At 41.0% G+C, this 14,370-nt stretch overlaps 1 non-coding gene across 1 annotated transcript; it reads right to left on the reverse strand.

Annotated features, from left to right (window-relative positions):
• Nucleotides 1-13,747: 13,747 nt before the first annotated feature.
• Nucleotides 13,748-13,854, reverse strand: LOC145504030 (U6 spliceosomal RNA). Its single transcript, XR_014052022.1, has one exon. It is a non-coding gene; the product is annotated as a U6 spliceosomal RNA (small nuclear RNA).
• Nucleotides 13,855-14,370: the final 516 nt, after the last annotated feature.

Genomic DNA, 14,370 nt, shown 5'->3' on the forward strand with positions numbered 1-14,370 from the left:
GAACCAGATATTTCTGAAGAAACTAGCCAAGGGCCACATCCGTCTTTCTCTTGGAGAGACACTTAAGCATCACTTACCCTGTGGACTAGTTTTGTTCCTGATTGGAAGGAACAGCCAAGATTCATTGCTGCTGGAAATTTGCCATAACCATTGGACATTGCAGAGAATTATCAATAAAGCGTGATGAATCCTGTGAATAGTTTAGTCAACTCGGTAATCTCATGTTTCCACTTTCCATCTCTCCACCCCCTCCCGAGGCATACAGACATGCCCATTGTTCTGGCTTCTGTATCCAACCTTGCAAAATCTACCTTCCACAGCTCCCAAAGCATGAGATTTGCTTTTTTCTGATTACCCAACTGGCCCTTAATCCTGGCTTTACCTTCAAGCCAGAGGCCTGGGTGGTCTTTGAGAAACCTGACGAGAAGGTCATTAACAAGGAATCATATTCCCAAACTGACCTTTCATGAAACCTCAAACTAAAATCCTCCTGGAGCCTGGTCTTCTCCTGGTTGAAGGTAGTACCATGGGAACTTGGGCAAGAAGTTGGAAGGGTTCTGAAATGATGCAAAAGCAGAGCAATCCAAAGCAAGTAACATTTTAATAAGTCAGTCAATAGACACAGAATGGGAGGGGGCGGTTACTATGCAAATAACTAGAGTGAAAGGAAATGAATTTTAATAAGGGGCCACTTGCTCATAGGTCATCTACCTAACTTTCAGGAGATCTGCCCCGGGACCCAAGTTTTTAAAGTAGGAGCTGCAAACTGACAGCCAGAGCTAACAATGGCCCTCAGATCAGTTTGGTTTGGCTTGAACAGATAAGTTTGGCTGAGCTTTAAACTCAGGAACTTCACACTAAAATCCATGCTAATGGCTTCTCTTTAAAAATGGAAAGTTCTGGCAACATTTCCACATGTTAACAATTGCTGGAGCCACCATCTCCTATTGCTCCGCACCAGCCTGCTGTACTCATTTATACTGCTTGTCTGTAGGAATCAGGTTTTCTACCCTGCTATGACAGTGTCTGTCTTCAGAAACAAGTCCAATGTCCAATGAAAGGGGGTTTGTACCTGCCTATGGGCTCTGTTGATAGGATGGGCTTAGGCTGCCATATTTTCTCTGATGTCCCCTCTCCCTCCAGCCCACCCACGTCTCAGCCATAGCTGACTTCACCCTGAATGGTACCTGAATCAAAGTTGGCTTGTCTTGAAGCTTGCCAGGGACTTCTGGCCTGGCAAGGAAAAGCAGGCAAGGATAATGGCATCCTTCACTCAGAATGTTGGAATTAGAAAATTAAGCAACTCTCGCCAGCTAGTGGGGGAGAAAACTGAGAGATTACGAAATGCACTTAGCATCACAGCAAGACAAAGCCTGAGTAAGCTGAGCTGCCTGGTGGAGAAAATCCACTGAGGGAGGAGACTAAATTGTGTACAGTTGAGGCAAGGATGAGACACGAGGTGGCCCTGAGAGGTTGCGAGCACAGACTTGCCCCTTGATGTCACGCTCAGTTCTAGTTCTGGTGACCTGCTGTACTTGGTTTCTCCTCCTTGGGTGTTGATGAGCTAGGAGACCGTCACCCCGCTTGTCCTATATCCACTGTGCTTAGGGAAATAACACCCTGAACTTCCTCCAGGGAACCACACTACCATGAGAGAAAAGCCCATGTGAGAATGAAGCCAGGCACAGGAGAAAGACCCTCCACCCTAAATGTTTCAGATCTTTCTTATTTCTCCAGAAATGGCTGGAGAAATGAGAAATGGCTCCCAGAAAGTCTCTCTAAGCCTTCATTCGGCATATACGCCTATATTTAAGGCACAGTGGAGTAATGCAACAATAAAAATAGAAAATAAAATAGAAAATAATAATGATAATATAAAATAGAAATATATTTCATAAACATTTATTGAGTATTATTTTCATAAACATGTATTGAGTATGCCATGTACTGAGTACTGTTGGAGGCACTGAATGAGAAACAAACATGGCTGAATCCCAACACTCAAGGAACTTATGATCCACTGGAGAAGACAGAAAGTGTACATGAATTTTTATAACAAAACAATGAAATAAACACTATAGTCAACACTTTCCCATCCTGTCATCCTTAGGGAAGAGAGGTGAGGAAGCGACTCTCTCACACTGGGGCTGGGGGCGGTTCGGTAATGTGGCTTCCTAGCAAATGAGAAAGAGAGATGACCGAGACCAGTTTACAAGGAGGCACTGACAGCAGGGCAGTGTTGATGGGCATGAAGGGAGGAGACTGGAAAGGAAAGCCCGAGAAATGGAAGCACAGCAGGACAGAGAAATCTCCTTCCCAGGGACTTGAGACATCATTGAATGACAACCTGTAGCCGCCTTCATAGTGGAACTAAAACTGAATGTCATGAAGGGGCAGAGGAGGAAGAGGTCATTGTGGATTCGGATGGCCAGAGAATTCTTCCCAAGGAGACTGGCCTTCAAAGTAGGGCTTTGAAGTTTACATAGGGTTTAGAAGAGGGTGAGTTTTAATGGAAGCAAGGGGTACTCCACGTGGAAGGAATCTGGGACCAAAGGCATCGGAAGCTGAAGCAGCCATCTTCTGTCCTCTCAGGGCCTGTACATGTGTGTCTTGGGGTAGGAAAGAGGGCTCAGACTAGCTTCACTGGACTCGATAATTCACAGTGGAGAGTGGTGGAAAAACACTGTTGATAAGGCCGTCTGGAGAGAGCCTGTGGAAGGCCTTGGATTTCAGGACAAAGGGTTTGGACTTGATCCTGGAGGCAGTGGGAGCCAGAGAAGACTGGGGAAAGGGGTTGACTTGATGAAAGAGTTCCTCATTCGCTAAAGAAAAGCACCAACGCAGCTCATTTTTCTCCTTAGAAAACAATCACAGAATTTAGCTTTAAATGCACCCCCCAACTCCATGAAAAGCATATACCAGCCCCTACAGGGCTCCCGGGGGGAGTTCATGAGTTCAGACTCAAAGCACAAGACGTGTTTTACTTGGCATTTAAGCCTGTCTATGGGTGATGCATGTCCTCAAATGAAGACAGACTGATATGATTAAACATTTTATATCAGTTACTCCGATTCTCCCAGTGTGCCTTCCCCCTCTGACTCCTCCAATTCTGGATATCCAGAGAAAAATAGCTGTAAGACAGATTGTATAGTTCCTTAGTAGCATCTGTGGTGTAGATGCTCAGGATAAGGGCTTTGGTGACAGTAACTGCTGCTTTCTTGGACTTTCCAAGTCTCACTGGGTCCTTAGCAGTGCCTGGGAGCACCTAGTTTGGCACATGGCAGAGACTCAACTTGAACCAACTAGTAACAGTGTTTATGATACATATGGTTTTTAATGGACGTTTTAATGAATTTCTTTTCTCCTTTCTTTCTCTCATCCTTCCTGCTCAGTGTCTCCCAACTATTTCTTCATTTCCTTCTTCCTTTTTTTTTTAAAGATTTTCTGTTCAGCTCACTCTTTTTTCCTCCCCCTTCCCCCCTTTTCTTTATGCTTTCTATCTCCAAGTAACTTTCTTTTTCCTAACAGGAACTGGGAAAGACAAGGGTGTGTGGGCGGCCACGGCTTCCCTCCAAGGAAAGTGTGAGGCTTTGGGCAAAATAGATCTCTCATTTCTTCCAAACATAGGTCTAATCTGAACTGTCTCCAGGCTCTAGTCTCCAATCCAACTTCAGTGGTTTCAGTTGGACTCCACGAGAAGGGACCCTAGGGATGCTGTGTCGTTAGTCTTGTCTTGGAGAAATTCAGCTTCCTATGCGCCTACTTGTCTCGAAGATTGGGGCACCCACATTCTCTTTCCTCAAGTCGCCAGAGCCCAAGAGAGACTTCTGAGTAAAATGCCTGGCTGAAGAGAAGCAGGACTTCATTAAGAGTTTGATTTATCCCCAAATGATCTATTGTTATGCATCAAATATGTTTTCCCTACAAACCAGTTGGCAGGGAGCATGCAGATAAATTACTACAAGATGTAACCAGACAAGCTGTTCAAAAGGGAAATGGCTCTGTGTGTGTGGGACGCAGGAGAGCACATCCATAAACATGTGTTGGGAAATCAATTCCATCTAAGTCTGCTGGAAGAAATAAGCTACTGCCCCCAAACTACCAGTTTGCTGTGATAGCTGACTGTTCTTTTGGGGTCATCTTCCATTGTCTCAGTGGCAAGAATCAAAAAGCAAGGTCAGGACCTACTCTGAAGTCTCTTCAGAGAAAAGGGGCAACTGGGTTATCCACAGGCAATTGTGAATTCTTTCCTTTGGTACATGTCAAGTTTGCTAATCTTGTTTTGCTGGAGAGAATGAGTTAGAGTATATTTTATCTGCATATAACAATATTTAGTTGTAATGATAGATTTCAAGGGAATAATAGTAAAATATAACATAGTGTAACATAACCTAAGGGCTTCCCTGGTAGCTCAATGGTAAAGAATCTGCCTGCCAATGGAGAAGATTCAGGTTTGATCCTTGGTCTGGGAAGATATTCCCTGGGGAGGAAAATGGCAACACACTCTAGTCTTCTTGCCTGGAGAACCCCATGGAGCATGGTGGGCTACAGTCTATGAGGTCGCGAGGAGTTGGACATGACTTAGTGACTGAAGAACAACAACAATATAACAGAATATAATGTAATATAATATAGTATAATATAGCACAGTGGTATATAGTTTGATGTGGAAGAAGAACTGGGCATGACATCAGAGAAACGTGGGGGATGTGAATTCTGTCTGACCACATGCCACTTACTAGCTCTGTGACTCTTAGAAAGCTCCTTAACTTCTCTGAGATTTCACCCTCTTTTTTAAAGGGGGGCAGGCACATATGACTTGCCTTACAAGATTGTTTTGTTTTAACACATGCAACATGCCCTGTACCGTGGCCAGTGAAATTTAAATGATTTAGACTGAAAATAATTAAAACTTTAGTTCCTTACTCACACTGGCTACACTTCAAGTACTCAATAGTTCCATGGAGCTTGTGGCTACTGTGTTGGGCAGCACAGATATAGGACATTTCCATTATTGTGGAAAGTTTTACTAGACAGTACTGTTTGAGAATAGGCCAGAGGCAAAAATAGGTACATTATATATAATTGTTGCTTCCTGCTTAATAGTTCAAAGCACATTTGCACGTAGGACCTGATTGAAGGGCTATCTATCCAGCAAAGTTGCCCTTTCTCTTAAATATTGCTATCTCTCTATATAGTATTCTAACCTGACTCAAGTCTGCAAAGCATGGTGATTGCTGGAAAATCAGAGTGTACACAGAGAGAGGATTTCTGGGTCTTAGGTTGAAAGATACCAAATGCATACTTTGGCCACCTGATGCAAAGAACTGACTCATTGGAAAAGACTCTGATGCTGGGAAAGATTGATGGCAGGAGGAGAAGGGGATGACAGAGGATGAAATGGTTGGATGGCATCACCGACTCGATGGACATGAGTTTGAGGAGGCTCTAGGAGTTGGTAATGGACAGGGAAGCCTGGCGTGCTGCAGTCCATGGGGTCACAAAGAGTCAGACATGACTGAGCAACTGAACTGAACTGAACTAGGCCTTAACTCCAACCACAGAACACATCTCAATAGAGATAACAGATAGGAGTAGAAATGAAGTGGAATCAACAAAAATAACAACAAAAACAAACAAATCTCTAAGAATATCCACCAAATACTCAACGTGGTCTTAATGCTAATATGCATATGACCCTCTTAATGTTTCATTTAACTGCCTTAGAAACATCCCAATGTAGATGAAAGTTACCCCAAGGTGCATAGCTGAAGCTTAAGAAATGTTCTCAAGGTCAAAGCAGAGGGATCACAAATTCGCTTTCATTTGGTTGAGGACCATTTTAACTTTCCACAGTAAAACCAACACATCTTTGCTGCACCCGATGCAGTTGCAGCATGAGAAGAAGGTCCCAAATTTCTTATCAGAGACAAAGTAAAGTAAGCCCAGGGTATGGTCACCCTTCACATTCAGGAATGAAAAGAAAAAAAGCAATAGCTACGTTTGTCAGGTGCTTACTGTACACATTGTTTTCTATTCGTATTATACAGTTTACCTAATAATCTCCACCATAACCTTATGAAGTAAGAACCTTAATATCCCCATTTTATAGGTGAAGGAATGAGGCACTGAATGGTTAACAATTCACCCAAGGTCACCAGCTACTAAATGGTGAAACCAGAATTGGACTGGGTGGTTTACCAAAAATTCACTTTTGGTTCCCTAAGGCCTGTAAAGAAGTGATCTCTCTGTAGTTTCCTCATTTAAGTTTCAAAAAAATGTTGAATTCTCTTACAATGCTTAGAGTTTTCCTTCTGAAAATTTTCTGGTCACTGTAAGAAACAGCTCTAATATTAGAGTTATCATATTAAAGACAAAGATGAAAACACTTTGTTTTCTAGATATATCAGCTTACAGATTTATGTAAATAAGCATTTCATGAGTAATTTAAGATAACAAATGCAAATAAGACAGTGAGACCATTTTATCTTTGAAGGTAAGGAAATACTGTTTCCCAGTGTTTGAGTAAGGAATATGTGAAGTGAAAAATGGGTACTTAAGTTGAAAGATCAGCAGACCAAGACCTCCAGGCCAACTACCCGTTTTCATCAACAGTTTTATTAGAACACAACCCCACCCAATCATTTATGGATTGTCTAGGAGTAGAGACAGTGAGAATATGGCCCACAAAGTCTAAGATATTTACCATCTGGCTCTTTCCAGAAAAAGGTTGCCGACCCCTGATTTAGATGGCAGTGAAACAATAGCATTATGTCTGACGTTGAGTCTTATCTTATAACCATCATTTTCAGCGGACTGAAAACATATGACTTCAGTGCTACAGTATTAATAAAATTTTATATTGTTGAATTTTACATAAGTGAAAACTGCAGATAAGGAGTTTATGGGTCAAATGGTAACTCTTTATAATAAAACACTGTTGCAGTGCTGAATTTTAAAGCCAAAGGCAGTCATTAAATAAAGCAAAAGGAGGAGCTGTTCTGCGATCCTCCAACCTCGGTCCATTCCTGTCTGACAACTCTGATCACAAGAGATCATCATGATTCTTGTTGTTGCTTCACCTTTGCTGCCTGAGTTTCTTGAGGGCAGAAGGTGTGTCTTCTGTGGCCTGGTGCTTAAGACAGTGGTTAGTATTAGTAGGTACATAGTAGTAGCTGAATGCAGAGCCATGTGGCAAAGAGTTGAATAATCCAAGCATAGGAGATTCAGGGGAGCAGCCACAGACAGAGGAGTTTGGGCAGAGTGGTCTCAAAGATGGGGTGAACCGGCAATGAACTCACAAAAATCACAGTCTCTACCTTACAAAGTGAAAATACAACCAGGGTAAACCAGGTAATCATGGCCACCTTTTTATGATCATATAGGATGTGACAGAAGAAAGAAAGAAAGGGAAGTCGCTCAGTCATGTCCGACTCTTTGCGACCCCATGGGCTGTAGCCTACCAGGCTCCTCCATCCATGGAATTTTCCAGGCAAGAGTACTGGAGTGGGTTGCCATTTCCTTCTCCAGGGCATTTTTCTGACCCAGGGATCGAACCTGGGTCTCCCACATTGCAGGCAGACACTTTACCATCTGAGCCACCAGGGAAGCCCAGGATGTGCCAGAGACACACTCTTCTCAGCTCTTTGCAAGCATTTATTATGTTAATTGTCACAACAACTTAAGGAAATAGGTTTTTCTCTTTATTTCATAAGTGAAGAAGCTGAAGCAGAGAGGTTTATTACCTGGGCCTGGAATACACAGCTAGAAAATGGTAGACAGTTTTAAACCCAAGAAGTCTGAATCCAGAGATTAAAACTTATGATTATGTTCTGTTGGTGTCTCTGTGGATGCATCTCTGGCCTCTTCCTCCTCGGTGCTTTTCAAGACATTCCATAAGGAGCTGTTCCCTGAAAATGTACATTTCTGCTTTTGTAATGAAAACCAATAGCTCAAACCTAGTTTGTTGTATAGCTCTTCATTTTACAGCAAACTTACCGGCTTCTGTAAAACAAAGCTCAGCATTCGAACAGGGATGGTCATACCATACTCCGTTGTCTTTGAAGAGTATGCTTTTCTGTGTAATTAAGAAACATTATTTCAAATTTGGAAATACTGGAATGGTTTTAGATGTAGGTCCTTGCTACTCAGGTTCCAGTCTGAAATTCAGTTATCATCAACATCTGGAAGCTTTTTAGAAATTCTCTCAGGCCCCAGTCCAGACCTACTGAATCAAAATCTGCATTTTAACACGATGACTAGGTGATTCCTATGCACTAAAGTCTGAGTAGAATGTACTGTTCCACTTCAGTGTGATTATCATTGACTTCACGAGAGATAATGCGGTAGCCCCTTGGTATCTGTTGGACAATTGGTTTTAGAACCCCCCATCCCACCTCAACCCCGCCCCACAGACACCAGAATCTATGGATACTCAAGTTCCTTATATAAAATGGCATAGTATTTGCATTTAAGCTATGAGTATCTGCCATGGACTTTTCTTTCTTTCCTTTCTTTCTTTATTTGGCTGCGTCACGTTTTAGCTGCCACACACAGGAATGACTCCTTGCATCATGCAGAATATTTTGTTGCAGCACATGGGCTCTCTAGTTGTGGCTCACAGGCACTCTAGTTGTGTCACCTGGGCTCTGAAGCGCGGGGGCTTCAGTAGTTGCGGCATGCGGGCTTAGTTGTTCCGTGGCACGTGGGATCTTAGTTCCCCAACTAAGGATCAAACCAATGTCCCCAGCATTGCAAGGTGAATTCTTAACCACTGGACCACCAGGGAAATCCCATGGACCTCCTCCCATAGACTTCAGATCATCTCTTTCTTAAAATACCTAATGCAATTTAAATGCTATATAAATACTTACCATTGTGGGGAAATTCAAGTTTTGGTTTTTGGAACTCACTGGAATTTTTCCCCCTGAATATTTTCAATTGAAGATTGGTTGAATCTAAGGCTTTGGAACCCATGTATAACTGTATTCTGTACCTCCGGAGGTAATGGGTCAATTTGATAAGAGCTTGATAGGCTAGGGGCAAAGGCCCCATCCTGGCTTTGAAAAGACTTAGAGTTTCACAGTTCTGATTGAACATATGATCACCAGGGGAACTTTTAAAAACCCTAGAGCTACTCAGGGCCCTTTGTAGTTCTATACAAATTTTAGAATTGTGTTTTCTATTTCTGTGAAAAATGCCACTGGAGTTTTGATAGGAATTGCAATGATTCTATGGGTAATGTGGGTAATTTGGTAATATGAGTAATATAGACATTTTAACAATATTAACTTCTCTGATCCATGAACACAGGATATAATTCCATTTATTTTTATCTTCTTCAGTTACTTTCATCAGTGTCTTATGGTTTTGGTGTTTGAATCTTTCACTTCTTTGGTTAAATGTATTCTTGTTTTATTGTTTTCAACACTATTATAAATGGGATTGTTTTCTTTGTCAGATAGCTCATTTTTGGTATATAGAAACACAACTGATTTTTATATTTTGATTTTGAGTCCTGCAACTTCATTATTTATTTATTTATTTATTTATTAGTTTTAACAATTTTGATGGGGTCTTTAAAATTTTCTGTAAACAAGATCACCTCATCTGTGAACAGACAGAGTGTTACTTCTTTCCCAGTTGAATGCCTTTAATTCCTGTTTTCTTTCCTATTTGCTCTGGCTAGGATTTCCACTACTATGTTGAATAAGAGTGGTGCATGCGGGCATCCTTGTCTTGTTCTTGATCTTAGATCAAAAGCTTTTAACTTTTCATCATTAAGTATGTTGTTAGTTGTGGGTTTGTCCTATACAGCCTTATTATGTCAAAGTATGTTTCCTCCATACTCACTCTGTTGAGTTTTGATCATGAAAGGATGCTGAATTTTGTCAAATACTTTTTCTGCATATATTCAAGTGATCATATAATTTTTATCTTGCATTCTATTAAAGTAGTGTGTCACATTTATTTATTTGCATGTGGTACCATCCTTACCTCCCAAGATAAGTCCCACAAAGCCGCATTGAAAATGTACAGAACATATGTGTCAAATACTTTTTCTGCATATATTCAAGTGATCATATAATTTTTATCTTGCATTCTATTAAAGTAGTGTGTCACATTTATTTATTTGCATGTGGTACCATCCTTACCTCCCAAGATAAGTCCCACAAAAGCCGCATTGAAAATGTACAGAACATATGTGAAACAGAGCACCATTCCATGTTCGATGCATGTGACAAGGGCTCGGGGCCGGGGCAGTGGGATGATCCAGAGGGATGGGAGGGGGAGGGAGGAGGGTGGGGGGTTCGGGAAGGGGAACACATGTAAACCCATGGCTGATTCTTGTCAATGTATGGCAAAAACTATTACAATATTGTAAAGTAATTAGCCCCCAAGTAAAATAAATAAATTTATAAAAAAAAAAAAAAAAAAAAAAAAAAGAAAATGTACAGAACTGGAGGCATCACACTCTCTGATTTCAAACTATATTATGAAGCTATAATAATCTAAACAGTGTAGTACTGGTGTACAAACACATAGACCAGTGAAATAGAATTGAGTGACCAGCAAAATTTTTGACAAGGAAACCAAGAACACTCAGTGGGGAAAATATGGTCTCTTCAGTAAATGATGTTTGGAAAACTGAATATTCACATGCAGAAGAATGAAGTTAGATCCCTATCTTACACCACTTAAAAAATGAACTCTAATGGATTAAGAATTTAAACATGAAACCTGATATCATGAAACTTCTAGAAGAAAACTTAGGGTAAAAGCTCTTTGGCATTGGTTTTGGCAGTGATTTTTTAAAAAATATGACAATAAAAGCACAAGCAACAAGAGCAAAATATAAACAAGTGGAGCTATATCAAACTAAAAGGCTTATGCACAGCAAAAGAAACAGTCAACAAAATCAAAAGGCAATCCATGGAATGTGAGAAAATATTTGAAAATCATACATCAGATAAGGGGTTAATATCCAAAATCTGTAAGGAACTCATATGACTTAATAAGAAACAAAACAAGATGAAAAAACCCCAAGTGATCTGATTTTAAAACAGTCAGAGGACCTAAATAGACATTTTTTTCCAGAAAAGACATATAAATGGCCCAAAAGTACATGAAAAAATGTTCAACATCACTAATCATCAAGGAAATACAAACCAAAACCACAACAACCTATCACCTCACACTTGTTAGAATTGCTATTTATACTAGGCAAGAAATAACAAATGCTGGCAAGGATGTGCAGAAAGGGAACCCTAGTACACTTTGGTGGGACTGCAAATTGGTATAGCCACAATGGAAAACAGTAAGGAGATTCCTCAAAAGAACAACCATATGATCCAGTAATTTCACTTCTGGGTATTAATCCAAAGAAAATGAAATCACTACCTCATAGAGATATCTACACCCCAAGTTCATTGCAGCATTATTCACAATGTCCAAACATGGAAATAACCTAAATGACCATTGATGGATGGATTGTTGAAGAAAATATCATACATGCATATATGCATATTTTTCCTTCACAATGGAATATTATTCAGCCATAAAAAGCAATCCTGACATTTGTGACAACATAGGTGAATGTTAAGTTCATCATACTAAGTCAAATAAGTCATAGAAAGATGAATACTGTACAGTGTTGCTTATGTGTGGAATCTGAAAAAGCCAACTCAGAAACAGCAGATTGGTGGTTGCCGGGAGCTGAGGGGTGGGGGAAGTGAGGAGATGTTGGTCAAAGGATACCAATGTCCAATGTCCAGTCATAAGAGCAGTAAGTTCTGGGGATCTAATGTGCAGCATGGTAACTGTAGTTAACAGTAGTGTGTGTTAGTCGCTCAGTCGTGTCTCTTCATGGATTGTAGCCCACCAGGCTCCTCTGTTTGTGGGATTCTCCAGGCAAGCATACTGGAGTGGGTTGCCATTTTCTTCTCCAAACAATATTGTGTAACAGCAATAACAAAATGGTAATTATGTGAGGTGAAGGATGTGTTAAGGAACCTTAGTGCCATGAACATTTCACAATATATACATATATCAAATCATTGCACCTTATACAATATTATATGTCAATTAAATCTCAATAAATCTGGAAAACAAACAAAAACCCAACCCAGAGCTCAGACTGCTTGCCATACCAATTAGTTCAGAACCTCTGGGGGTGGGACCTAGGCATCAGTGTATTTTAAGATCCCTGGATGATTCCATTGTGCAACAGAAGTTACTCCCTCTCTGGAAATGGGGTGTTCTTTGTGGGAGAAGAGAGAATGTGCTTCTATTTGCCTTTCTAACCAAGCTTTAGTTGGCCTCCTCCGAGCCCTCTACTCAACTAGACAGGGCCCTGGGCTCTGGTCTCTATCCTTATAGAGTCCAGTTTTAGCTGGAATCCTCTGAAATCGATTTAGCTATACTCCCTCACCCTCGATATTTGATTACCCTCAATATCTGATCACCTCTCCTCATCCCCTACCCACCATTTCCCAGTGATATCCGATCCCCCTGGCCTGCCCTTATCAAGAATCCTGTTTGGTTAGTTTAGCAAGAATTATCCTACCCTCTTCATACTTTTCCATCCTCCACCCCCCATCCTACTCCTTGGCTATAAATCTCCACTCCCATGGTATTTGGAGTTGAGTCTGAGCTTTCTCCCCTTCTGCCAATAGATCCTCTTGAAGAAAGTCTTCCTTACCATCTTTAACAAGTACCAGAATTATCTTTTCTTTAACAGTACTACTCACCCTTAATGTCTCAGTTTAAGCCTTAAATGTTTTTTCCAGGAAGTCTGAATTAGGTGTCCCTTCTACATGTTTACAACACTCCCTCTACTCCTTCTATCAGTTGCTATTGTAATTTCCTGCATACTTTTCTCTGTGTCCCGTTTGACTCAAAATGTCATGATGGCAACAGTGCATCAATCTTGTTCCACATGAACAACAGCAGTAGCAGTGAATACTCACTGCATCACACACGGACTGTGTGTCACTCCCTTTGCATATTATCTTAGTGAATACCAATCTCAGCGCAATGATCATGTCCATTTTACAGGCAACAATCTGAGAATGGGAAAATTAATTAACTTGCCTAAGGTCACACTGCTAGGAAGTCCTTAGCTAAATTAAGTTCCTGGCACATGGTAGGGTGTTCAATAAAGGTTTGTTGAGTGAAAAAAATAAACATATGAATCGCTTTCCTCTCTAGTTTGTCCTCAACCTCTCTGGTGGGATAACAGCCACAGTGGGATTCCCTTCCCTTACTCTCATCCATACTAGGGTTCAGCTTTGACCTCTTCCAAGTTTTCTGCCCTAAAGTAGATGGGCTGAAAGTTCTGACCTTCTTATGACTGAACAGCAATAACTTCTGACCAAAAGGGTAGTATCCCAGCTCTTTTGACAGAGCATACTAAGAACAAAGTGAAAATAAGAGAAGAGAGACTGTATGGGTACCATTTCCCGAAGTTGTACCTTCAGCTTGAGGACCCAGTGTGGGAGGAATAGGGCATGGAATTGTGGCAAAGGACCCTTAAATCCTTAGACATGTCATGCATTTTCTGAGAATGGAAATAAGCATGATTTTCCACTTCTAGACATACTATCGAATTTATTGTTGTTGCAACCAGTAAAGTGTGAGCTCATCTAAGATTATTATCAAATCCATATTAGCTTCCCATCATCTTATTCAGTAAGTACAAACTGCAGTAATAAAATATTTTGTGGGGTCCAGTGGGATATTTTTCATTAAAAATATGGAATGCCTTACTGGTTTATGTGTCATCCTTGCACAGAGGCCATGGTAATCTTTTCTGTATCATTCCAATTTTAGTAGGTGTGCTGCCGAAGTGACTACCAGTGAGATTTTTGCAGTTATTAGTAGTAGTAAAAATTCTAAGTATTTATTGCCTAAGCAGTGTATTGTGGATGCAGAATATCTCATTTAATTCTCCATCAACCTTTTGCAATGGCTACTGTTATTCTCATTTTGTATATAAAGAGCACAGGATATCCTAGAACATTGATAATATTTCCTGCTTAATACTATGATGAAGACAGAACACCTGGGGGACTGCCAGGCCACTGCCAGAGTGACAGAAACAGGAAGGGTCCATGGAGGTTCAGATGCTTGGGTGGTTGCAGGGAGGATGCTAATACTCATATCTGGACATGGAGGAGGGGCCTCAGATAGACTGACCATGTCTAAAATTTAGGAGCCCATGCTGCTGCTGCTACTGCTGCTAAGTCACTTCATTTGTGTCTGACTCTGTGCGACCCCATAGACGGCAGCCGACCAGGCTCCCCCGTCCCTGGGATTCTCCAGGCAAGAACACTGGAGTGGGTTGCCATTTCCTTCTCCAATGCACGAAAG

The sequence above is a fragment of the Giraffa tippelskirchi genome, chromosome 4, assembly GCF_054371585.1.
Source record: "Giraffa tippelskirchi isolate mGirTip1 chromosome 4, T2T-mGirTip1v1.2.pri, whole genome shotgun sequence".
NCBI lineage: Eukaryota > Metazoa > Chordata > Mammalia > Artiodactyla > Giraffidae > Giraffa > Giraffa tippelskirchi.